The sequence below is a fragment of the Equus caballus genome, chromosome 3 (genome assembly GCF_041296265.1).
Source record: "Equus caballus isolate H_3958 breed thoroughbred chromosome 3, TB-T2T, whole genome shotgun sequence".
Classification (NCBI taxonomy): Eukaryota; Metazoa; Chordata; class Mammalia; order Perissodactyla; family Equidae; genus Equus; species Equus caballus.
The window spans coordinates 92,503,108-92,530,588 of NC_091686.1; the positions used below are offsets into that span (position 1 = coordinate 92,503,108).

Consider the following 27,481-nt stretch of genomic DNA (forward strand, 5'->3'; position numbering starts at 1 on the left):
TTGATGTCTACAAAACTGGGCAAAAGTGACCTGTGCACAGTAGTTCCCTTTAGGAAGAGATGTGAAGGGGGGCTTCTGAGGTGCAGATAATGTTCTGGGTTTTGATCTGATGTGTTCAGTTTAGGAAAATTTATTGAACTGTCTACTTGTGGTATGTGTACTTTTCTATATTTATGTTGTACCTCAGTGAAAAGTTTTTTTAAAAAAATTGATTTGTCATCTTATCTACCCACAGAAAATTTCTTTTTTTTTTTCCCAAGCTTTTAGAGTTTTTACAGGATATTAGTTCAGATGTCACAACAAAGATCCAGGCTGACGCTATTCCTTGATGTTAAGGAAGAGGGAGATGAAAAAGCATCCGCGAAGAATGGGTGGGATTGTCCAGACTTCTAAAGAGGGCCAGTGAGGCCAGCCCTGATGGATAGACTTGCAGTGACCTGTGCTCTTGTCACACTTATTACAGGGGCCGCATGCTAATCGTCAGCGAGCTCTGTGCCTGCTCGTAGTGTCAGGGAGATCTCATCTTGGATGGGACTATGAATAATTCATAAATGTAGTTATCTGGAAATTTGTGGTCATCATTAGCATTTTAATGAAAAAAAATGCAGTCATTATCCTAAATCTCTGTTTTGTTTCTACTTTTTCTTTGGTCTCCCCCAACCCACGCAGCTAACCATCTCAGTCTTTCCTGAGTTCTTGGAGACTGCGAGGCCCCTGCTAATGTGCTGGCTGGTCACTATGGGCAGACGGTACCCAGAGGTTCAGTGTCATCCAGGCAGCTCATGTACGTATGGAATTGGTCTCTCCCATTTTTTTCTTTGATTTTCATTGTAGAATATTGCAGGGTACCCAACTGGTGAGAGTTTATAAGATTTAAATGAGAGTGTTTAGAAATGCAGGAGAATGGATCACCCTAGGGCAAGTTTTTAATATTGAATGATGAGAAATGTTATCTAAATTAGGATTTTTATAATCCATTGGCCCTATAAGACCGGAAGTATGTTCAGCCATCTCCCTTTTCTATTTTATGCATCCATTCATATGTAGGTTTTTTAAGCTTTCCTTTTTCATCAGAATATATAACATTTGAAGCAATAGCAATGCCATAAATTAAAAACGTTTCTCACTGATTGTCTTAATTCTTTGAATAAAAAAATTCATGGACCCAGAAGGAAAGGTCCTTTGGGTATGTCATTACTGAAAATGTGTTAGGGAGAGAGTCCCTGATTCTTTTTCCAATCATGGTCTTTTGGGAATGGCTATAATTGCAGCCTTTTCCCATGTCTCTACCCCTGATCAATTTAGGAGAAAAATGATTGTTGCCCGTTTAATGATATCTCTCATTTCTGTAAAGGAGAGTTTGTCTCAAACTTATTTTTTGCTCCCTTTAGTCTTTCAGCCTCAGGCCAGCTGTTTAGATATTTATTTGTTTCATTACTTCCCTTTGGACCTCTGGAATTTTGGCTTCAAATCAGGGGTGTGTTTGGGGTAATTCCCCAGAGTGCCTTTGCTCCCATATACTTTCCATAGTGATGTTTATTCATATTCACCTTTAAGGCCCATTTCTTTCTACGTTCCAGTTTGTTCTTCATAGAAAAGTTAAAACCACTCTCAAGCCCTCATCTAGACAATTGCTTCTAAAATAAGCCAGATCCTTGGAAACAGCAGCAGAAAGGAGAGCTGACAACAGTGGGGATTCAGACCAACTGCCAGCGTTAAAGCCGACAGGGGACGGATCAACAGCTTTTACACATACACTTTAGTATCCTCCAAGGCCGTTGCTACATTATTCTAAAATCAGCAATTTTCGTAGTGAACATCTTCAGAAGAATTTTCCCCTTGTATTATCGTAAAACAGAGGTTGGCAAACTATGGTCTCTGGGCCAAATCCAGCCCATGCCTCTTTTGTAGGAGCTAACAATGGTTTTTCATATTTTTAAATGGTTATAGAAATACCCACATAATCTCTATTTTACCTCTTGGCCCTCAGAGCCTTGAGAATCTACCATGTGGCCTGTTAAGAAAAAAATTGCTTATCTCTGCTGTAGGAGAAAGTTGGAGGGCGTGTACTATGATTGAACCGTATGAAATGGTTAATATTTAACCATTTTTGACTTGCAAAAATGCTAATTTTGTATGGTTGAATCTAATATATTTTGAGGAAATTCTTATGTCAAAATGGTTAAAATTTTAGTTTGGGTTGTTGGAGTGGAAGAAGTAGGTTTACTTGGAAAATTCACAAATGTGGACCTGCTCATTTTTCACCATCTTGGTGAATGATTCATCATACCTGTCCTCTCCAGAGCTTCCTACAGGGCTCTGAGCTGCTAAGTCCTGTGGTGTCAGATAGTCGAAAGGAAGCGCGTCTTTTTCACTTGGCTTGTTTCTTACCAGGGCTCTTGAGGAGAAAACTGTCTTCTTGTCTTCACTTTCCTGGGTGCCGGGAACGTGCTAGCCATCCCCAGAGGCCTCTGCTGAGCCTGTCACTTGTGCTTTTTTTCTGGTAGGAAGGAGGGTGAGTGGCTGTCTTTTCCAGTGGTCACACTTGATGGTCCCTTGACCTGCAGCATGTCTGCATAACACCTTCTTTGACCCGTCCTTTCCAGGAACTAGAATGTGGTTCTCACCCTTTTGTGCTCTCCATCTCTTTTTTTCAGTATCGTTGATCCCTTGGTCCAACTCATTAAAACTATCATTTATTTTACGTGGTTTGTTTTCCATTGTCCCCGCTCCCCCTTGTCCCTCCCTTCTCCTGATTATTAAATAGATTTGTTTGTTGAAACCTCCAGCTCACATTCTTTAGTGGTAGGAAGTATTAACCTCAGCTGCTCTGTCTCCTGTCACCTGAGGCAAGAAATCTAAGATGACTTGGAGCCTCCGGCCTGACCCAGGTCTGAACGGGGCCGTGCTGTTCCCTGGAGAAGGGGAACTATTTCAGGGGAAAAGAATTCTCTGGAGTTTATAATTTGTCATTAAGTGTGGTCAGAACGATTAGTGAAGGGTTGGTAATACATACTGCGCTGTTCTGAATTGTTTTTGAGGTTCACATGGCAAATTGGCATTTTAGATTTCCTTTCTTTCTGTTTTGGGATTACTGTTTTTGCCTTTCAAGGCTATCTGCTTTTAGGACGGGATGCTATTTGGTGGTATGTGGAATGGCATCCATTGAGCACCAAAATAAGTTAATAGCTAGAGCTGACCTCTCTTGACTTTTCCTACAAATATTTGTGCTTGTGTTAGGACTGGAGTTTTAAAATTATCCTAGGAGTTGCTCGTAAGATTGCATCCTTATTTATTCGTGTTTTCACCCCTCCGTTCCTTTGCATGACTGTAGCCGCTGCTCTACCTCCAGCCATCAGGATCCGGACTGATGCAGTAGTCTCCTGACCTCTGGCCTGCAGTCTGTCTCCCTGCAGATCTGGCTTGTGCATAGCGGCCAAGTTAATCTAACAGAGGAAGCATAGCTCCAGTCACGTCACTTCCCTGTGGAGAATGCTTAGTGCCTCCCCACCAGTCTAGAAGGTCACCCTGACCTTTGAGTCGTCTGTATTTTCTTTCATTCCTCCTTATTTTAATACCCATTACTCATGGTAAATAATTGTTACTGTCGTCGTTAGCAGTATTATTACTCCTCAGTAGATACCTCATGCTAGTCTAAGTGGGCTGCTCCTGCGAAGATCCACCCCTTGCCTTTGGTCCCTGTGCCTTGTTCCTGCCCTTCCCTCTCTGGAATGTGGATCCACCTTTTGACAATCTGCTAAGACCCTGCCCTCTGCCCCAGGAAGCTTCCCTTCCCTGCTGTCCCAGCTGGAAGCATGTGCTCCTGTAGCTCTGACATCTCCCTCCTGAAGCTTGTGTCCCAAATCACTCTCTATATTTTGGCATGTGTGTATACTTGGTCTGAACTTCCACACTAAACTCTCTTTCTTTTCCCTCCTCTCCTCTGTCTGAGGACAGTGCTTTATGTATAGTAGATGCTCAAATATTTGCAGGATCATCTTGGCTTAGGGATGGGACTGGATGATAACTGTCCTCAGGAAGCCCCTGTAAAGCGTTTGCAGAAGCACTTGGCGGAGCCTGTGCAGACCAAGGCCACGGGGGCGTAATCAGGGCCTCCAGGGCAGCCGGTGTGCGGCTCCCCCGCCCCTGGTTCCCCTCCCGCCTTTCCTTCCTTCTCACTCCGGGGTGGGCGCTGTTTCCTTCCTTTCTGCACTTGAGAAATTGCCATTTAAAAAGTTTAAACATATGATTATTTCTTTTGGCCTTCCCTCCCTGACTTCCCTGCTTTCTCTGATGGGAGGCCTTGGTTTTGTTTGTGGTTCTACTCCGTGCCACAGACTGTGTCTTGAATTTACCAGAGGTTTTTCCCTTCAAACTGGATAAAGTTTGAAAGGTTCAACTTTATTATCCCCATTTCACAGAGGAGAAAACAGAGGCTTGAAACAACAGAGTAACTTGTCGGAGCAGAGTTGCGGTTTGAGCCCTGGTTTGTCTGCCCCCCACGCATGTGTTCTTTTCTCCCACCAGGCTGTCCAGTGATCTGGTGAGCACTCACTAGGTGATGTTCACTCGCCTCTTCTCCCCACCAGGGCTCTTGGTAATATGGGTCTTAAAGGCCTAAAAGATTAGCATCAAAGGATGCTACCATCTGTCTCCATCTCTTCTCTTATCCAACTAAACCCGGTCACCACCAGTAACGTGAAGGCCCCAGGAGAACACTTCATGTAGAAAGAGAAATAATAATAAATGCAGTAATAGTAATCATACTTTAAAAGTCATACAAGTAATACATGTTTAATATAGAAAATTTTAAAAATAAAGAGAAAATAAGTTCTCACAATCCTACACACCAAGAGATAATCGCTTTTAACATTTTGTTGAATACTTTTCTATACTTTAAATATTCTCTTAATATGTTTATTTATTTTGTTTATTCACAAAAATAGGGTGATGTTTTTACATGGTGTTTGCTCTACATAGTGTCATAAATATCTTTCTAGACCAATGCATTTACTTTCAGAGTAACTCAAAGCAGCTGTGGCTTGTGGCAGACTTATTTATGTGATGTTGCAGAGGAGGCAGTAAAAGCAACTGAATGCAGAGAGGCGGATTCACCTTGATAAAAGGAGGAACTTTTATCATGGTTAAAAAAAGTGCTAGTCAGGGGCTGGCCAGGTGGCATAGCGGTTAAGTTTGTATGCTCCACTTCAGTGGCCTGGGGTTTGCAGGTTTGGATCCAGGGCGTGCACCTACACACCACTCATCAAGCCATGCTGTGGCAGCATCCCACATACAAAATGGAGGAAGATTGGCACAGATGTTAGCTCAGGGCCAGTCTTCCTCACCAAAAAAAAAAAAAGAAAAGAAAAGAAAAGAAAGAGAAATAAGCTAGTCAGGATTCATTAAATTGATTTTCACCATCTGTTAATGGGTCTCGACTCTCAGTTTGGAAAGCAGTGGCCCAGAGATCACACAATACTGGTGGACATGCTTAGGCAGAATCAGAGGTTTCTGATTAGGCGGGAGTTTGAATTCAGCCACGGTTTGAGGAAACATTTGGAATTTTAGTTAAAACCAGGAGCATGAGTGCTCAAGATCATTAACAGCCAAGTGGGTCTCACCGCCCAGAACAGCCTGGATGTGACGTGGTATCCCAAGAGAGGGGCTTTCTGCTCTGGTTTTAATTGGTTTTCCTGCTGTGGAAGGAAGTCCTGCAGGATTGTCCAGATGTGGGTGATCACAGCAGAGGAGCCCCTCGCAGTTTTATTAATAAGACTTCCTGAATGCAGGGTGGATGTGAACTTGAGAAAGGTTAAAGGCAACAGTATTTTAAAAATAATGTTGATTAGATGATTCTTCTGTCCAATTAAAAAAAAATCCATTTATTTTAGAAAATGTGTAAATTCCAAAAAGCACAAAGAAAAAAAACCCCATCCTTAACGTTTTTCATGTCCTTATAGTCTTTGTATCTGTGTACCTGTATGCATCTGTCCCTTTATATTAAGCACTATTGTGATCATACTGTGCATCGTATTTTATGACCTGATTTTTGTCACTTAATTCATCGTGGACATTTCTTGTATTTATTAAATCATCTTCTAGTATGTGATTTTTAACAATCTTGTACTTTATTACATTGCATGGATTTATCATAATTAACAGTCACCCATTGTTGAACATTTAGGGTAATTCCAGTCTTTTGCTGTCCTTCTAGATTAATCATTGCTTATAATTCTTTTTTTTCCTTCTTAAAAAATGTCGAGAAGTGAAATTGCTAAATTAAAGGGTTGCTTGCACATTTTAAAGACATTGCTATGCACGTCCCAATTGCCCTCTGGAGAAGTTTTATCCATTTCCATTCCATCATCCTTGTGTAAGGACTGCCTATCCCATTTCCTGCTACTGTGGAGCTGGAAGGAGAGAAAAAACCACTTTCCAGCATGATAGGGGAAATATGCTACCTTCGTTATTGTAGTTTGTATTTCCTTACTTTTTCCTAGTATTGAGGCTTAACAACTTTTTTTTTTTTTTAAAGATTGTGTTTTTTCCTTTTTCTCCCCAAAGCCCCCTGGTACATAGTTGTATATTCTTCATTGTGGGTCCTTCTAGTTGTGGCATGTGGGACGCTGCCTCAGCGTGGTTTGATGAGCAGTGCCATGTCTGCGCCCAGGATTCGAACCAACGAAACACTGGGCCGCCTGCAACTGGAGCGCACAAACTTAACCACTCGGCCACGGGACCAGCCCCATTAACAACTTTTTTTATCTGTTCAGTGGCCAAAAATCAGGCACGTAAAATATGTGTGATGAAAATGTGAAAAAAGTCATCTGACTTGTGTTGATAATGTATTTTTATTGTATGTACTTTGTATTGGCCTTTAAGCTAAAAGTCTGATTCTTTAAAGAGGCAAGCTGCCAGGTTTTTCATGTGACAATAGCTTGAGGAGTTTAATTAAAGTATGAGACAGAGCCCTTGGGCCTAGAACTCTGGGTTGAAAAGTGGGCAGCCTGTGATTGTGGGAGGGTCCCTGGACCGGGAGACAGGAGGCCTGGGTTCCAGCTCTGGCCCTGCCAACCTGGGCTGAGGGCCTTGGACAAGTAATGAGAACCAACCAAGTCTTACTTCTGATATCTGTAAATTGAGAGTTGAACGGGATGATATTTAGGCAACCTCTAGTTTAAAAATTCTACTATATTTGCATTCTGGAGCAAGAACTCCAAGTGAGGCTTGGCTCCAGGGAGAACCAAGCCAAAGGCATAGCAAGTATATCCAAGACGTACAACTCAGAAAATTAGTAGATGGTAAAGTAGTGTTTAACCTTAGATTTCAGCTGCTTAAAATATCTCCAAATAGGCCACGACAAAGAGCGTTTAAAGGGGAGTCAGCATAGCCGAGTAAATAAAGGCAATCCACTTTAGTACATAACTGGAGTGACCAAAATACAAGTGCGTTTACGTGATAGGGTTTTGGTTTCTCTAGTTAGCTTAGACAGGTGTGTTAGCACCCATTTCCTGGTGTAATTGTGTAAGTGCTTCTGATAGGAAAAGTTCTGAGTAACCATTATGAATGTAATTAAGTACAGGGCCTAACGCATTGTAAGTGCTCAATAAATATGTATTGAATAAATGAACAAATAAGTACTTACCTGAAAACTTAATGCCACATTGATAGAGAGGGGTAATTCTTTGAGCATTACTTAGGAATAAATGTAACAAAGAAGAGCAAGAGGCCCTAAAATTCCAAGACATGGTTTTATTAACAAATCTCCAACTCCTATTGGAGCAAATCCTGCTTGTTAGCTCAGTCATTACGATCTCCACCCAAACTATGTTTCAATTCATGAATTCGCTCTTTGACTGTTTCTAATCTATTATTGAACTTGCCCATTGAGGATGTTTTTTCCTACCCTGAATGAGATATAATTCACATACTATAAAATTCACCTCTTAAAGTGTAAAATTCAATGGTGTTTAGTATATTCACAAAGTTGTATAAGCATCACCACTATCTAATTCCAGAACATTTTCATCACCTCGAAAAGAAACCCTGTTGTATGATCATTAGCTTTCACTCCATGTTCTCTCCCTAGGAAACCCCAAATTTACCTTCTGTCTCTATGGATTTGCCTATTCTGGACATTTCTTGTAAATGGAGTCCTGTAATACTTGACCTTTTGTCATACAAGGTTTTCAAGGTTCATCCATGTTGTAGTATGTATCAGTACTTCATTCTTTTTCATTGCTGAATAATATTCTGTTGTATAAATACACCACATTTGGTTTATCCATTTATTAATTTAGGTACATTTGAGTTGTTTCCACTTTTTACTGTTCTGAATAATGTTGCTATGAACATTCCTGTACAAGTTTTTGAGTGGACAAATGTTTTCATTTCTCTTGGCTATATATGTGGGAATAGAATTTTGGGTCATATCTGTCTATCTGTAGCTTTTTGAGGAGCTGCCAAAGTGTTTTACAAAGTAGCTGGATTCTTAGAATCCCACTAGTAATGTATGAGGGTTCCAATTTCTCTGCATCCTTGCCAATCTTTTTATTGTCTGTCTTTTTGGTTACAGCCATCCTAGTGGATGTGAAGTGGTGTCTCATTGTGGGATTGATTTGCATTTCCCTGATGGCTACTGATGTTGAGCATCTTTTCATATGCTTATTGGCCATTTGTATATCTTTGGAGAAGTATCTATTCAAATCCTTTGTTCATTTTTAAATTGGGTTATTGTCTTTTTTATTGAATTATACGAATTCTTTATATATTCTGACTATTAGACCCTTATCAGATACATGATTTATAAAATTTTTCTCCCATTCTGTGGATTTTATTTTTACTTTTTTTTTTTCTGCTATATCTCCCCAAACCCCCTCCCCCCCTCCACACACACAGTTGTATATCTTAGATGCAGGTCCTTCTAGTTGTGGGATGTGGGACGCCGAGTCAGCGTGGCCTGATGAGGGGTGCCGTGTCCGCACCCAGGATCCGAACCCTGGGCCACCGCAGCGGAGTGCGCAAACTTAACCACTCGGCCATGGGGCTGGCCCCTATTTTTACTTTCTTGACAGTGTCCTTTGAAGCACAAAAGTTTTTATTTTGAAGAAGTGCAGTTTATCTGTTTTTTCTTTTGTTGCTTCTACTTTTGGTGTCATATGTAAGAAACCATGGCCTCACCCAAGATGTTGAAGACTTAATGCGTGTTTTTTTCCTGAGAATTTTATGGTCGCGCTTATATTTAGATGTCTGATTCATTTAAGTTAACTTGTATATGGTCTGAAGGAGTGGTCCAACTTAATTCTCTTGCATGTGCCTGTCCAGTTGTCCCAGCACTGTTTGTTGAAAGACTGTTTTTTCCCTTTTTAGCATAAGCTTTTCAATTTCTAGATAGAAGCCAAATAGATTTAAGTTTTCCAAATCCATGTATATGGACATCTTTCCAGTTATTTAACTCCATTTATTTATTAAAAATCTTTCCATTTTTCCATGAATTTCTTTCAGTATTTTGTAGTTTTCAGTGTACAAGTCTTATACTTTTTTGTTAAATTTATTCCTATGTATTTTATTCTTTTTGATGCTATTAAATGTGGGATTGTTTCCTTAATTCCATTTTCAGATTGTTCTTTGCTGGTGTATGGAAATACAGTTGGGGTGTGTGTGTGTTGGGGGGGGTGAGTGTGTGTCTAGTATGTATATAGTTTTCTTTTCAACTTTCTTCACTTTTGGAATTTCTGATAGATTTTTTTTTTTTCAAATTCACCTGCTGTCTTTTAATACTATGCCATTTTTGCTTTTTCAGTTGTTTAAATATATTTTTAAATTCTCTTTCAGACTGTTCTATTTTTAGCTCTTGGAGGCAGATTTTGCCATTTGCCTTGGCTATCTCTTATGGTGGTTTTTTCCCTTGTTTATCTTAAACTTTGACTGTGAGGGCCTCTTCAGTGCAAGTTGTTTGCCATGGGAGTCCCATGTGACCAGGACTATGGAAACTCGAGGCAGTTTCTCATTTGTCTCAGTCATTACCCCATGGGTTTCATTGCTTCTGGACAGTTTTATTTTCTTGGCCTGGAGACCTGATGCCATGTGGATGTTTTGTATTTGGATACCATACCTCTGTGTAGGATCACTCTTGGAATTTTTATTTCGTATTGGTGAAGTTTTTAAAAATTTATTTTTATTTTTTTATCCAATCCCCAAATAAAAGCTTCCTTGGAAAGCTTGGGGGATGGGAGGGGTGAATATAGTCTACACCTTGTTTTACGGAGAGGGCAGGCCTTTGTGACTGCTGGCATGAAGCGAATAGCTCAGCTCTAGCTGGCCAGTTTCATGGTCTATACCCCTGTTTCTTCTCCTTGGGTCATCATAAGCTCTTAGCCACTAGACATTAAGGCTGTATCCTGTTCTAAGAGCCTTCTAAGTCTTCAAAGCTTCAACTTTCTCCGCTGACCTGGAGTTCCAGCTTTAGTTCTGGCTCAGGGATTTCTTTCTAATGATTTTGACTTTCTCTTTGTATTTTTTTTTTCCTGAGGAAGATCAGCCCTGAGCTAACCACTGCCAATCCTCCTCTTTTTGCTGAGGAAGACTGGCCCTGAGCTAACATCCATGCCCATCTTCCTCTACTTTATATGTGGGACGCCTACCACAGCATGGCGTGCCAAGCAGTGCCCTGTCCATACCTGGGATCCAAACCGGCGAACCCCAGGCTGCCAGAAGCGGAATGTGTGCACTTAACCGCTGTGCCACGGGGCCGGCCCTTCTCTTTGTATTTAAAACATTGTTACTTATATCTTATTCAGTTTTTCCATGTGTTTGAAACAGGCAGTCCTTCTCTGTCACCTTGGCTCACCATATTGACTGGAAACTTTTATCACCACAGTCTGATTACTATGAATTTAAGACTTTTGAATCACTAGATTGCAATCTCTGATTTCCACAGAACTTTAAACATAAATGTGTGAAGGAAATATTAATTCAGTGGATGGGTGCTCTGCAAATCTTTCTGCCAAGCCGCCTTATACCTGAGTAGCCACAGTTTTATAGTGTAGTGAAGTGCTGGCTCATCGATGGTCACCTCATCGCCAAGAGGACATCACTTTCTGTGCATGCTTCACAATCAGTAACTTAGGTTCTAGACTTTTACATGGCATGTGAACCCAAGCTGTGAAATTGGTTATCTGAGGCCTGTCTACTGCCAGTATTTTTAGATACTCATAAATATAGAGCTTGTTTTCACATCTAGTAAATAAGGTTATATTTTGATATTAGCAGTAATAAAGAAAGGTTACTCCTGTATGTTTATCTTTTTCTGGAGAGAGAAATTAAAGTTTGGCAGTTCAAATTAAAATACCTTCTTTGTAAATTTTTGCTTTTTAAAAAAAATTTTATTTTATTTTTTAAAGATTGGTCCTGAGCTAGCATCTGTTGCCAATCTTTTTTTTTTTCTTCTTCTTCTCCCCAAAGCCCCTCAGTACATAGTTGTATATTCTAGTTGTAGGTCCTTCTAGTTGTGCCATGTGGGACACTGCCTCAGCATGGCTTGATGAGCAGTGCCACATCTATGCCCAGGATCCAAACCGGCAAAACCCTGGGCTGCCCAAGTGGAGCATGTGAACTTAACCACTTGGCCATGGGGCCGGCCACTTGGTTTTTTGTTTTTTTTTTAAACCCCTCTGTAATCTGCTTCTTCTGAGGAGGAGATTTGAAATTTTATTTTGTGGTGATGAAAAAGTTTCGTCTTCACATGGATGCTCTGGATCTAGCACTTTCCCCTGCAGTAATAAAAAGAGAGAGCAGAACTGAAAAGCCCTATGTGAAGTCTTCAGTAGTAGGAATCAATACACTGGAAAGAAGCCTGCCTGGGATCTGCCGTTGTTTGTGGAATGAGGCTAGAAAATGGGAGAGAATTGTCCTTGGAGGGAACTAAGCATGATTTCCTTTTTCTCTTTCCATAGACAAGCTTTCTTCTTCCAAGGGAACCTGTTTGTACGGTGCGGTAGTACCTGCAGACCTCATGCCCAGCACTTTTGGCTAACAGCTCTAGGGGTCCTGAGCAGCCTTTTCCCTACATTCTATATGAAGAGAATTTGGATGGTGGGGATGGATTAGAAATGGTCCCTTCTGGGGGCTGGCCCCGTGGTGCAGCGGTTAAGTTCGCATGTTCTACTTCTTGGCGGCCTGGGGTTTACCAGTTCGGATCCCAGGTGCGGACATGGCACCGCTTGGCAAGCCATGCTGTGGTAGGCGTCTCGTGCATAAAGTAGAGGAAAATGGGTACGGATGTTAGCTCAGGCCAGTCTTCCTCAGCAAAAAGAGGAGGATTGGCAGCAGTTAGCTCAGGGCTAATCTTCCTCACAAAAAAAAAAACAAGAAAGAAAAAGAATGGGTTGTCCTCAGGGAAGTAGCCACAGCAGCTCCTGCTTAAAGCACTAGCTGGAAGTAAATGTCCCAGCCAAACTTTGGGAGCATAAGACTCATCTTTTAGGAGCAGCCTCTGGAAAGGAAAGAAGAGAAATAAGGAACTTCATGGGCAATTTTGAAATCAAAGCAAATAGAGTTATTTTTCCAGATTTCCTGGACACTTGCTCATTTATGCAAACCTGAAATTGTTCCTAGGGGAAGTGACCTCTCGTGAGCTGAATGAAGGCCACAAAAATCTTTGCAAAATGAAACCCATAGAATTCTGAAAGGAATGACTTGGCCTATTTCAGAGTTGTGAGATAGGTCACTTTGTTGTTAGCCTCTGTATCTTCTAGATCATTCTTTAATGAGTATGTGTGTGTGTATATATAGATAGATAGTATATATATAGAAATAGAAAATAGCATGCATGCATTATTGAATATTCTGCAGAGAATGCTTTGTTAAAGATATATCTAGACTTAGTTTCTCTCTTTTGATTTTATGAAAATACTTAAATCCACAGAGTTACATTAAATTTCTCCTTTGAACTCTTTCTTAAGAGTGTCCGATTATGAGAAAAGTTGGTCCCCATCTCCCAGGGTACAAGAAAATTCCCTAAGGAGCTTAAGTGACATATTGCTTATTTGGAACTTGATACCAATTAATCCAACATGTCTTGGCTAAATCCTGCATACCTGCCACCATCCTATCCTTGTGACAGGGGCTTGGTTAGGGGTAAAGAGGGTTTCTTGTTGTTTTTGAATATCAGGAGATAGAAGCCTTTTGTTTTTGAAATCACCATTCCTCACAGTGAAGAGTCCGGTTTAGGCAAGGCTTAAAAAGGCCTCCCCTTTTTCTGTTGGAGGGACAGGATGGCATTAGGGCTGGAGAGGTGATCGGAGCCAGTCAACAGATGGATTGATAGTGCACCTGCTGTACTCATAATGCTGTGCTGGCTTCTCTAGAGGATTGAGAACAATCTCGTGTTGCCCTCAGAGGGTGTATGTTTTCATCTGTAGACGTGACCAAAGGCAGTAACTGTATCAGAATCAAATTATGTGGTGTCGCAGTTTAGAGGAGAGGAAGGCCATAAAGATATGTATAATCAGTGAAGTTCAGGGAGAAAAACCAACTTTTTCTTTGGAGCGTCTTCCTCCAGCAGGACCCAAAGGTCTGGGAACAGGTGTGCTTCAGATCGTGTAGTTGGCAGAACAGCTGTGGGATTGCAGGTGCCATGGGTAGTATTTGAAGGGCACATGAAATGGGTTGTCATGGAGGGACCTGCTGAACTGGGGTCACATGAGAAGAATCCAGGGGAAGGCATATCCTGATGAGAACAAAGAGCATGTTCATAATAATAAGCTATTTTTATTGTTATTAATCACTTAGATAGGCAGACCCTGTTCTCAGCACTGTGTATACTATCAATCCTCCTAACAGCTCTCTGTGACATAGGTGCTGCTGTTATCGCTCAATTACAGATGAGGACACTGAGGCACAGAGGAAACAAGGAACTTATTTAAGGCTACACGCATAGTTGGGATTTGAACCAAGGCTGTCTGGCTCTGGAATCTGTGCTCTTAGCCACTGTATTGCCTGCTTCAGTAGACGTGAGGGGAGTAGGAAGGGGTTACAAGCAAGGGAAGTTGTTGGGGAGAGAGGAAATTCTGAGGTCAGGATTGCAGGGGGGCGGGTCCTGGGGATGTTGTGTCCATTTGGTGCCTGCACTGAGGGGGTAGTTTATACAGAGGGGAGTTAGAGGTCAGCTGCATCAGGCCCCTCCTGGAAACAGGATGACAAAACTAATGATCTGGAGCCCTTTCTGTGTGCTGGGCTCTGGGGATAGAGCAGTGAATAAGGGGGTAAGGTCACTGCTCCCATGGAACTTCCATTCATTCTGGTGAGGAGACAGACAACAGGAAGGCCACCCAGTAAAGGAGATAATTATGGATTGTGGGACATGCGTGTGACGGAGAGTTACTGGGCAGGCGCCCTCATGACATGGGGTGACATAAGGAAGACCCTCCTGAAGAAGTGATGTTTGATCTGATCTCTGACCTCTCAGCATTCCTGGCAGCTAGTGTGGCCATGTGACTAATTCTGGCTGGTGAGACCTGGGAATAAGTCCCCTGGGATGGTGGTGGGGTTTCTGGGAAAGCGTTTGTTGTCTTGATAAAACCTGACAAATGAGCCCGTAGGTGCCTTTCATTGCTTTCCCCTACTTTCTGTCTTGAATGCTGATAAAAGGTCTGAATGCACAGCAGCCCTCTTCTCACTGTAAGGTGACAAGCATGAAGGAAAAGCCAAGAGCATCATGGAGATGCTTGCTCTGACATTGTTCCGGAGCACCCCTGACCTTTCCAACTACTTCTTATGGCTTGAATCCACAGCTAGTTAGATTTTCTGATACTTAAAGCTGAATGCATTGCTAACCAAAGCAAATATGAAGATAGAGATGTTATAAGCTTTTCCCTGTATGCTGTGATTGCCTCATAAACGTTCTTTGATATTCAGTATGACCTTTAGCCTGTGTGAAAACTCTCTCCCAAAAGGAAGTTCTGACTTGTGTTAGAAGTTGTTCACAGTTGAAAGTGATGAGTTGTAGACTTAGAAATGTAATTTTCAAAATAAATGAACTTGTCTGCGTGAACCTGCTGTAGCAAGGACCATGGAGCTGTACTTCATGGCCAGTGTCTTCCTTATGGCCTTTTTTATGATAGTGTTAGTCAGTGTTCTGGTGAGCTCCATTGTGTGTATTTATGGCTTTATGGGGAACGATAGCAGTACTCGGGGTAATAGCATAAATAGTCTGATTTCTTAAAAGTGTGAGGCTCCAATAGGCTTTATGGGAATTCAGGGTAATGGTATTATTAAATTTTCTGCTTCTTTTCAAACTTTTTATAGCTAAGTTCCACCCTGGTGATTTCAAGAAATTTGGGGGCTGGTTCTCCACTTTTATGGAAAACAATTTATCCTGGAATTGTCAATTGCCGAAAAAAGGGGTAGGGGGAATTAATTTGGACTTTCTTTTTCACTATCTTGGACTTGGTGCAAACACTCAGTGCGTTGTTTTCCACATAGAAGGTAGAGATGGCTCTGTGGTCTGCATCATGGAGATAATATAAAGTATGAAATGAAAAATGTCTTCTAGGCTGGTAGAAAAATAAGGACTATAAGTCACAGGGTCATCAAATTGTAAAGAGAAAGGGATTTTAGACATCATCTGGTAAAATCCCACTTTTTTCATAACCTCGGAGCTTGAGACCTAAAACAATTTCATTCATTCATTTAAAAAATAAAAATACATGTGGTTACCCTATACAACTTCTTCTTTCATGAAAGAGTGTTCCAAAGGAACAAGGAAACATTATTTGTGTAACCCCAGGGACCTTCAGAAGGCCTTATTAGCCATTCGTTCTGCCTGCCTCATTTTGCAGACAGGAATCTGAAGCCCAGCGAGGAGGTTATTTCTTTGAGGAGGAGCAGAAAGTGGCTCTTGGGCAGGTAGGGACAGACCACAAAACCTTCTAGATGTAACATCTTCAGTGCTGTCTGCTCTAATTCTTGATGGCAGGGCCTTCGGTGGGACGGTGTTTGAGCTCCTCCTTGAGAGCTGGTGGGGGTGTGACAGACACTGATGGGAGGCAGGGCATCCCAGGCAGAGCGAATAGTGGCAGCGTGCAAGTGGGGAATTTTCAGTGGGTTCAGGAAAGAATGCAGAGCCCAGTCTGGTGTCCCTTTGGGGTCCGGTGGTAGAGGGAGGGCTTATGTCTGTAGAGATTAGTGGCAAGTTGGAGCTAGTTTGGGCCAGTGCGTGGATGATCTGGAAAGCCTATCAATGGAGTGGGGACTTTATTTGGTAGCCTGTGGGGAGCTCTTAAAATAATAGTGATGACGAGGACTATGATGATAGCTAACACTTACCTAGCACTTGCTGTGTACCACCACCATTCTGAGTGCTTTGCATGGACACACTTGTGTAAATTGCCACAACAAGGCTTTGACATAGGTACTCTCTTTATCTCCATTTTACAGGTGAGGAAACTGAGGCACAGAAAGGTTAGATGACTCACCCAAAGAGACGCTCATAGGAAGTGTTGGAGACGGAATTCAAAGCTAGGTGTTCTGGCCCTAGAGTTCTACTTTTAATGGTCTAGAGTGTGGGTGTGGCAGTGATAAAGGTGGTGGATTCTCTGAAGATGAATCTAGAGGAATTGCAGGAGGATCGGAGTGAGGGCAGAAGGGCGATCAGGAGGTGGATTACAGTCCTCCAGGAGAGTCAATAAAAAGCTTGTCCTAGGTGATGACCGTGGAGATGAAGGGAGGAGAATACAGATACCAGTAGCCTCTGAGCATGGATCGATGGTACCAGGTGTCCGGGTGGAGATGGGTGCTGGAGAGGAACAGAGTCAGAGATGACTTGGATGTTGCTTGGCTATCTGCTTAACTGGATTAGGGAAGTTGAGAAGGAGGTTTGGTGGGAAGGTGATGATTTATTTTTATGGAGCCCTCTTTTCTCACTATGGTCAACTAACGCAGTGGGTCTTAACCTGGGGAAATTACTTGTAAAGAAGATCTGTGTAAGTGTGTCCTAACAAATTTCTGAGTGTATAGACTCTCCCAAGGTCATCTGTCTAGCATGGTACTGGGCCCATCGTAGGTCTGAAAAGTATTTTTAGACAGTTTGTGACTGAGACATTTACAATCCTAAGACGGCTTGTGCTCTTCCCAATTTAAGAGTATTGGGTTTGAAAGCCGGAGGGGTGATGGGTGGTTCTGCATTTGGGGGCCAACTTTGTTTCAGCTTCTCTGGCAGTGATTCTTGCCTTCCGCTTTCCTGTCTGCTCTTACATTTGATGAAGAGAGCTGTTTTGGCTAGAGATAGGGGAGGACGTTGGTGTTTCTTTGTGAATGGGCATCCTGTGTTAGAGGAACGCCCTGTTCCTGGTGCTGGCCTCAGCCCGTGGGTCAGGGCTGAGTGCATTTTTCTTCCCTCTGCTGCCTTTCTGAGGAATCTGATGCTGATCGGCCTGTCCTCTCTGAGGCCTCTAACTGCAAACCCCAGCTGAGGGGCCGAGAAGGGACAGTAGGTTGTTCCAAGATCAGAAATGATACCTTTGTGGAAAAAAATTCCTGAAGTGGATGAGGAAGACAGAGATTACAGTCTGGCTTATATTTCATTACCATTTCTGCAGCCTGGGGGGTTTTCTTCTTCTCCTCTGTTCTTTCTCTCCTGTCTCCTCTCTCCCTCCTTCCCACCTTTTGTTCTTCCCTCTCTCCTTCCATCATTCCTCCTCCCTCCCTCCTTTTTTTTTTTCCTTATCAGAGGAGTTCCTAATTGTGCAGGGTCAGTAAATGTGACTGTACGTATTTTTGTCTTGGATTAAGATTTTCCATCTTTTTTTTTTTCAGTTATTTTATTGAGATCATAATCGTTTATAGCATTATATAATTTCAAGTCTACATTATTATTTATCAATTTCTGTATAGACAGCATTGTGCTCACCACCAATAGTCTAATTTTTATCTGTCAACATACAGATGTGCCCCTTTACCCCTTTTGCCCACCCCCAGCCCCCTTCCCCTCTGGTAACCACTAATCTGTTTTCTTTATCCATGTGTTTGTTTATCTTCCACATATAAGTGAAATCATACAGTATTTGCCTTTTTCCGTCTGACTTATTTTGCTTAACATCATACCCTCCAGGTCCATCCATGTTGTTCAAATGGGATGACTTTGTCTTTTTTTTATGGCTGAGTAGTGTTCATTGTGTATATATACTATATCGTCTTTATCCATTCATCCATAGAAGGGCACTTGGGTTGCTTCCACGTCTTGGCTATTGCGATAATGCTGCAGTGAACATAGGGGTGTGTAAATCTCTTTGGATTGTTGATTTCAAGTTCTTTAGATAAATACCCAGTAGTGGGATAGCTGGGTCATATGGTATTTCTATTTTGAGTTTTTTGAGAAATCTCCTTACTGTTTTCCACAGTGCTTGCACTAGTTTGCATTCCCACCAGCAGTGTATGAGGGTTCCCTTTTCTTCACGTCCTCTCCAACATTTGTTATTTTTTATCTTGGTTATTATAGCCATTCTGATGGGTGTAAGGTGATATCTCATTGTAATTTTGATTTGCATTTCCCCTAATAATTAGTGATGATGAACATCTTTTTGTGTGCCTGTTGGCCATCTGTATATCTTCTTTGGGAAAATGTCTCTTCATATCCTCTGCCTGTGTTTTGATCGGGTTGTTTGTTTTTGTTTGTTGAGTTATATGAGTTCTTTATATACTTTAGAAACTAACCCCTTGTTGGATATATGATTTGCAAATATTTTCTCCCAGTTGGTGGGTTGTCTTTTCATTTTGTTCATGGTTTCCTTTGCCTTGCAGAAGCTTTTTAGTGTGATGTGGTCACATTTGTTTATTTTTTCCTTTGTTTTCCTTGCCTGAGTAGACATGGTATTCAAAAAGATGTGCTAAGACTGATGTCAAAAAGTGTTTTACCTATATTTTCTTGTAGGAGTTTCATGGTTTCAGGTCTTACATTCAAGTCTTTAATCTATTTTGAGTTAATTTTTGTGTATAGTGTAAGGTAATGGTCTACTTTCATTCTTTTGCATGTGGCTGTCCAGTTTCCCAACACCATTTATTCAAGAGACTTTCCTTTCTCCATTGTATGTTCTTCGCTCCTTTGTTGAAGATTAGCTGTTCGTAGATGTGTAGGTTTATTTCTGGGCTTTCAATTCTGTTTCATTGATCTGTGTGTCTGTTTTTGTACCAGTACCATACTGTTTTGATTACTACAGCTTTGTAGTATATTTTGAAGTCAGGGATTGTGATACCTCTAGCTTGTTCCTTTTTCTCAGGATTGCTTTGGCTATTTGGGGTCTTTTGTTGTTCCATATAAATTTTGGGATTCTTTGTTCTCTTTCCATAAAGAATATCATTGGAATTCTGATTGGCATTGCATCAAATCTGTAGATTGCTTTAGGTAATATGGTTTTCCATCTGGATTTCTCAGGGAAAGGTAACACTTGCAAGTCCCGTCAGCTTTGTTGCATGTGGAATTTGTACAGCCGGGTGCTGTTCTGGATTTGACTACACTGGAGGGAAGATGGAGGGAACTAGAAGACTTGGCTGTCTCTGTCCTCAAGCCCCTTAAAAAACACTGGAAAGACAGTATATACAAATGTGGATTCGGATTCTGGTTCAGTCACCAGCAGAATGTCTGTTCATGAGTTCTCTAATCTCCCGTCTGTAAAATGGGGATGGTAATATTTACTTCAAAGGAGTGTGGCGCACAGAGGAGGCAAGACATCTGAAGGAATACTGAGCACTTCTCTTATCTCCCTGTTCTCATCTAATTAAAAATTTCTGCATTGTACCTTAGAATGACCCCAGCAATACTAGAGGGAGAAGGAGGAATCTTAGTCTTGTGTTCAACTGCTTTAGGTATGTTTATTCCATTTCTGCCTAGTAACCGTGTGAAGTAAATATTATGTTCAAAATGAGAGAAGTGAAGTTCAGAGAGATTGAAAACAAAATAGCTTCACCACCTGCTAGATGCGTCACCTCAGGCAATTATTTAGTATATTGCCGCCTGTTACCTCATCTGTAAAAAATGGGGATACTAATAGTTCCCTCCTCACAGAGTGGTTATAAGGCTTGAAATGGTTAATACGTGTAAAGTCTTAAGACAGTGCCTGGTAAATAGTCAATGTGATATAAGTACTAGAGATTATTATCATTAGGAAAATTGCCAAATGTCTTCTAAGCCACTATGTGGTGAAATCAGGATTGATTCATATGCAAAATGTGTTGAAATGGGATTTAACTGTAACTTTTGAAATGGAGAGTGGATTTGGTTTTCATGGAGAGGGATTGAGGAAGTGACGTTGGAAGCATCAGGAAAAGTCCAAAAGAGAGAAGAGAAGGGATTTCGAGAATGTGGGGAGAGTAAGAGTGCTCCAGAGATAATTAGGAGGCAGGTCAGAAGGAAAGCCCTGAGGCTGAAGAGAAGCCACTGCCTAATTGCTTGGTTGTGGTGACACTCACCTTCTCCTGGAACCAGTAGATGGGATCTCTTTGCAAATAAGATCTTTGGAATCTATGTTTCACCAACTCCGTCCCTCTTTCCACTTCCTGGAAGAGGCCGTAGACTATTAAACTGAGGGTTCTGGAATCAGTAGACCAGGTTTGGAACCTGGGCCCTGCTGCTTATTAGCTGCCTGAAGTGTTGCACGTTTCTTAACCTCCCTATAACTCTGTGTCCTTCTCTGTAAAATAAGGAGAATCATGGTGCCTACCTGCCTCCTAGGGCTTGTGAGGACTGAGAGATTGTGCTCACGGTTATGGTTAGGGAGAAGAAGCCCTCAAAAGTTGTTAGTTACTTAATGTTACTCAGGGCTTAATATTATCCCCTGGGCTTTGGTTAGAAACTCAGGCTCAGTAGGCAAGCCAAATGTGGTGACATTTTGGGGCAGTGCCCTCTCTGGATGAATCCCAGCCAAGACCATAGAAGACCCCTGGCTCCTATCACTGTCTCAGTCAAGGATCTGGCACAGAATCTTGAGTTGCCCTTGAGGTACACTTTTATCTGCCTTTCGCTTCCCTCAAAAAGTGTCTTGGAGCTTCGAGGAGAATGTGGGCAGTTTCTTCTTCTGTTGGGCTCAAAACACCTGGACCGTCATCTCCCTTCCCCCTATTTTTAATTTACAACACTACTGCACAGTGGGACTTTTATATCTAGCAATGAAGCTATTTAAACCAAATTCCATTATAGACCAACAATTTTGCACTTAGGTTGTTTGTTATACAGAGATTTTTCTCATTATCTCATTTGTTCTCGCTACCAAGCTAGGATAGGGGAATGAATAGTGGGTTTCTCTAAGAAAAATGGGCAGATGACAAAGTGAACTAGGTTCCTCAGACCACAATGGAGAAGTCAAATCCCATATGTCCTGACTCCCCACTCCAGTGCTCCTTCTACAAGGCCATGTTAGCCCTCAGCCTGCCTTCTTGCCTCTGATAACAGCCTGCCAGGATGTTCCGTGCTGTCTAGGAGGCAGTTGCCTTTGCAATGGCTTTCCTTCCTGATGTAGGCATTACCAAATGACCTGTGTCAGCTCTATGGGGAAACTCGAAATCCTTTCTTCAAAAACTCATACATTCTGCTTCAGATGGAATCATTTTCCTTGGCCAATTTAACAAGATCCTGCTCTTTCGTTTCCTTTAATTATCTTGTTAAAAAAAAAAAAAAAACCTGAAGCGGAGAAGACCATCTGCTTTATGAGGCAGTTGATCTCGTATGTTTTCTCTAATAGGTATATGAGGGCCCAGTTAAGCAAATTAAGGCTTCGTCTCATCTTGTTGGGATTGTTCTGTTTGGTGCTTTTGCCTCACGACCATCGGCATTTCTCAGATGTATATTCGAGATGTCTTGAAGTGTAGATTTTAGGAAAAGATGTTATCTTTGTTCCATGAATTGCAGGCACTGCGAGCCATTTTCCATTTAATGCCAAACTATCACAACAGGGTTCTTTGCTTTTTATAATCCTTCCTCTTATCCCGAGAAGTCCTATTAGCATGTTTTCTGAGCTACAGAATGAAATCTGTCAAATATAGCATGGAAAGCAGATGGGTGGTCGCTGTCATCCTTTTCACAAACTCTAAACCTAGTCTCCCTTAGTAAAACTTGGCCTTATCACCTTTTACCCTGAGCCTTCATTTGTGAATAGAGGACATATGCAATTGGGGCGTGGGGGGGGGAGGGGTGGAGTGCTATTTCCTTCTTTCTTTATTTTTAAAGATATATGGTATGTAGCTTCATGTATAAGCTTTATTTCTTTCAGACTGAAAATAACTCTTTTGCTCTATGAAAATGCTTTATACATATTACTAAAAAAATTTACGCAAATCAGCAATATACAAAACATTGGAAGACATTTTTCTAAATCCTGCCATCCAGAGATTACTGCTGTTAACATTCTGATGAACTTTCCATTCATTTCTTTAGGGACTATTTATTGAACATCTGCCATGTGCCAGGCACTAGGAATATATTGATGAATGAAGCAGACATAGCCCTTGCCCTCCTGAGGCTTTCCAGATAGGCCAGAGAAAGACATTAAATAGATTATATAAATTATATCTATATTTTCTAATTTAGATGTATGCTGTTCTTTCATGTCTTGTATAATTTTTTAAAATAATCTCTTTTACCTTCTTTTGAAATAGTATATTATAGCTAAAAAAATTTGTTAACATGTCTTTTTGGCATGTTTTCATTGTTTGTGGGGATATCACTCAGTTCCTTATAATTTTTTTAATAGTAAGTTTATATGGGATTTAATCTTGTTAGTGTTCTTTGTAAAATTTCATGTAAATACAGAACACTAGCAAGATTAAATCCCATACAAACTATTAAAAAAATGTAACAGAGTGGTATCCTTACAGACAATGAAAACATGCCAAAAATATGTTTAAAAAAATTAAGGCTATAATATACTACTTTAAAAAGGTAGAAGAGGGTATTAAAAAGTTATACAGACATGAAAGAATAGCTTAGATCTGAATTAGAAAAATCTCAGACAAAATGACAGGACTCAGAAAAGAATTAGAAATTTAAAAAAATCATTTTAGGAATAACTTCTAAGTTAGATGGAACACAAAATCAAATAAACACCACAAATATTGCCCTAAGAGAAATAGAGGGTGAAAAGGAGGGAAAGGTTAAAAATCAAAAGGAAATGAAGAAAGAGATAAAATTTGGGAAAAGAAAGAAAATTTGGGAAATATTGAAGATAGGCAAAGAAGATCCAACATAGTATAATAGGAAAAGAAAACCAAAGCAAGGGATCAATGCAAATCCTGTATTTTAGGAAAATTTTCCTGAAAAAAAGATTTGAAACTACATTTAAAAAATTTTTTTATTTTTAAATTTTTATTGATGTTATGATAGTTTACAACCTTGTGAAATTTGAGTTGTATGTTATTATTTGTCGGTCATCTTATAGGTGCACCCCTTCACCCTTTGTGCCCACCCCCTACCCCGCTTCCCACTGGTAACCACTAATCTATTCTCTTTGTCCATGTGTTTATCTTCCACATATGAGTGGAATCATACAGAGTTGAAACTATGTTTTTAAAGGGCAAATCATATATTTTGGAATATCAACCTAGAACACCCAATGCCAAGATAGTCTAGTAAAATTACTGAATTGAAAAAAATAGAAGAAAGCAAGTTCTTTGGGCACCTAAATAAGAGGAGAAAAACAGTAACAAGAGAATTAGATTGTTCTCAGACTTTTTGATAAACACTCCTTATGCTAGAAGAAAATGGAATAACATGTTTAAGATACTCAAAGAAAAGAAAATGTGAGGCTCTACTTGTTATATCTGGTAAAATTGACCTTCAAATGTAAAGAACACCAACTATTATTAGCATGCAAGAAATCAGGGGAGGACATACTGTTGCTGTGCGCTCTTCCTGAGGAATCTCCTGTAGAGTGAGCTTTAGACAACAAAAATAACTGGAGAGTTATAAGATGAGCCTGGAGCATCTCAAGATAATAGATAGCAAGGAAGCTAACAAAGATTATTAGGACCATGTCAAAAGGACTTAGGAGCCAACTTGAAGAGGCTCCTACTGGCCAAAAATGGGACAATTTGAGCTTCAAAAATAAGAATTGCAAACATGTTTAAAATCATGAGGTCTGATGATATGAAAAAAAATTATTGGTTACCATCTGAGGTTAATGGAATGCCAATTCATTATCTTTCTTTCTTTTTAACAACAAAGGTTTATTTATTTATTTATTGGAAGATTGGCCCTGAGCTAACATCTGTTGCCAATCTTCCTATTTTTTCTTTTTCTCCCCAAAGCCCCAGTACATAGTTGTATATCTAAGTTGTAAGTCATTCTAGTTCCTCTATGTGGGATGCCACCACGGCATGGCTTAATGAGCGGTGGGTATGTCTGCGGCCAGGATCTGAACCAGTGAACCCCAGGCTGTGGAAGCAGAGCTTGCGAAGTTAACCACTCAGCCACGGGGCTGGCCCCCTGATTCATTATCTTGAAAGTAGTCAGGAAAGAATCAAGTCTTTATCCTGCCTTTCTTACATGAACTGACTACTGGATAACCAAGTAGTGATGAGGGGGGAAGCATCTCCTAAAATTTTTCCACCCAGTAAATGAAAACGAAATGAGAGAATTAGAATATCACATTTTGCAACCCCTGTTGACTTAATGGATCCAGGCATTGAGTGACAGTGGCTGCTAACATTAGAAACCAGTGTAAATTGGATATCATGTGCTTCCTGATGAAAGATCATATGACCAAATGGATTGAATCTTAATTTTTCCAAGCCTCTGAATCTAGCTGCCAATTTGCAGGAAATTCAGAGGATGGAGGAATGTGTTCACGTGTATCATGAATATGCAGTCAGCAAAATCTGTACCGTGGAAACTCTGTAGCTCAAAAGGCCCAGATTCTTTAAAGAATAAATTATAAGGTAAAGACAAGGATGAAGGGGGACATAGATTAAATGTAACTTAAAAGACATGTCAAAATTTTTTAAATGGATAAGAATTAACTATATTGACCAGGGTTGTACACTTGGGTAATGAAATCATAAAGAATGCAAGGAAATGATTACTGTGAGTTCAAGATAGTTTGTTTGCTTAAGGATTAGCATCTGGGCTAACATCTATTGCCAATCTTCTTTTTCTTTTTTTCTTTCTTCTTCTCCCCAAAGCCCCCCAGCACATGGTTGTATATACTAGTTGTAGGTCCTTCTGGTTGTGCTATGTGGGATGCCGCCTCAGCATGACCTGATGAGTGGTGGTGCTATGTCTGTGCCCAGGATCCAAACTGGTGAACCTGGGCCACTGAAGTGGAGCGTGCTAACCTAACCACTTGGTCATAGGGCCAGCCCCCATACTGTTTTATAAATAGTTTTTTCATTCAATAATATTTGGTAGAGATCTTTCTATGTAACTAAATAAAGAAACATCCTCACTTTTAAATAATACATAGTATTCCATTGTGTAGCTGTGATACTTTGTTTAATCAGTTTCCTGTTGCTGGACACTCAACTCGTTCCTGATTTTGTTCCTAATAGAAATAATGCTGCTTATATGTCCTTGTGACAAATTCCTAAAATTTGCTGTCACAGAGTATTGTAATGTGCAAAGCATAAATGGTTATGTGTTGTGAGTGAACAAGAGTAAGACCAAAGATGCAGCCTATATTGATCAAGACGGCCCTGTGCAACCTACGGAGGGCGTAAATCTCCGAGGAAGAACCTGATTCCCCACAGCAGGATCCTCACATAGCATCTTACCTCCCCTGGATCAATTCAGGTTTAATCCCAACGGCTCTTATTTTGGTTTTTGTGGGTATAATTAGTGTATCATTTATGTATTGCCACATAATGCTGATAATGATCCACCCCAAAATTCAGTGGCTTTTAAACAGTAGCCATTAGTATCTACAGGCTGGCTGAGTGGTTCTTGGAGTCTGCTGGGTTCACGGAGGTGCCTGCAGTCAGCTGCGTGTATAGGGTGCAGATCTGCGCAGCACTCTCCTGCGTGTTTGACGGTCAGCTGGTTTAGGCTGGTCTGAAATGGCCTTGGCCAAGAGGACTCAGCTCTCCTACCCAGGTCCCCAATATCCTTCCAACAGGCCAGTCTGAGTGTGTTCTTGTGGCAGTAGCACAGAGTGTCTGTTTTTCGGGGGACTGAAAATGGACCCATGCTTTTTGAGCTTCTCTGTCATCTCATTTGCTAACCTTCTATTGACCAAAGCAAGTCACAAAGCAGAGTCAGTGGGAAGGGACTGCCCAGTGACAAAGCAGAGGGTAAAGATACAGAGAGGTGGTTGATTGAGGCCATTAATGCAATCCGTCCTCCACAGCCATCCAGCCACATATCTTAAATTGGCAGTTTTTAGAAGTGTTAAACATTGCTGTTATTTCTGAACTGCAGACGTTATGCCTTTGAAATATGATAAATGGGGCTCAAATATATTTGTGGGGGAGCACAAAGCTTTTGCTTCATTTAAAAAATTTCTTGTCGAATATACCTCAATAAAACAAATTCCTTGTCAAGAGTTATAAAGATAACTCTTCAGTGGAAAATCTACATTTATTGTTCTGTCTTGAAAATATTTCTTTTCCAGTTGGTGTTTTCCCCTGGGAAACATTTCAGGAAACAGGGTTTTCCCTGTCTGTGCATATTTTTCTTTGTTTGATAGTGTTCTTGGAATTGGTTTTGACATCTGGCCTTGAGAACATGGAATAAAGAACTAGAATCACAAATCAACCTCCTTAAGTATTTTTGCTTAAGATACAGATATTAGAGAGAGGATCAGTCCCTGAACCTTTATTGCTGCAACTTTTTGTTTAAGTTGTACAAGGGTTAAATTTAGGCTCTTCCAGAACCGTGATTCTGAACAGCAGATGTGCAGCATCCAGGTATATGGATGGCAAGAAATCGTTACTAGTAATGGTTAATATCTCAAGAACATTTTTAAAAATCAAGTTTATTCCTGTAGAATGCAGTGTTATATGCCATGCCTCTCCTCTCTTCTCTGTGGAAATGAAAACTACCGAAGTAAAAGTTTGCATACACATGTACTTACTAAGTATTCTTTGTTTTGGGTGCATCATAAAATCATACACGCTTTAGTCGTTTAACGGAAGCTGTGTGTATTGTTCTAAATGGGCAATTTGAAGGATTTTTTAAAGTAAGTTTGCTGTTGAGTTTTGCTTTATTTTCTGACTTTAGAACCCAACCCTAGAGTGAGTTACAATTTCGTGCACTTGTTCAATTATGCTCTATTTTGTTCTCTTGAGCTATAAGGAATAAGACTCAGGTTTTGTTTGCCAGGAGTTGAGAGCCTTTGTGTTTAGTTGACCTATCAGGATGTTGGACATAAGTTTCAGAACAATAATAGTGCTAATTGGTAATGTGGCAAGAATTGTCTTGCAGAGTTAAGTAATTCAGGTGATTTGAGTCAACTTTAAGAGAAAGAATCCTGAGAAATATGACGTAGTGCTCATGAGTCTAGTC

General features: G+C 40.7%; 1 protein-coding gene across 38 annotated transcripts in view; it reads left to right on the forward strand.

Moving 5' to 3' along the window:
- APBB2 (amyloid beta precursor protein binding family B member 2) overlaps positions 1-27,481 on the forward strand; it is a 381,357-nt gene that overhangs the window by 146,570 nt on the left and 207,306 nt on the right. For 21 of the 38 annotated variants that reach the window (XM_070263912.1, XM_070263903.1, XM_070263916.1 and 18 more), the window contains one exon: positions 670-784. The exons of the other annotated variants lie outside the window; for them this stretch is intronic. The gene's annotated coding sequence lies outside the window, so the exon portion shown is untranslated. The remainder of the gene's footprint in view (positions 1-669; positions 785-27,481) is intronic. 38 annotated transcript variants of the gene reach the window in all.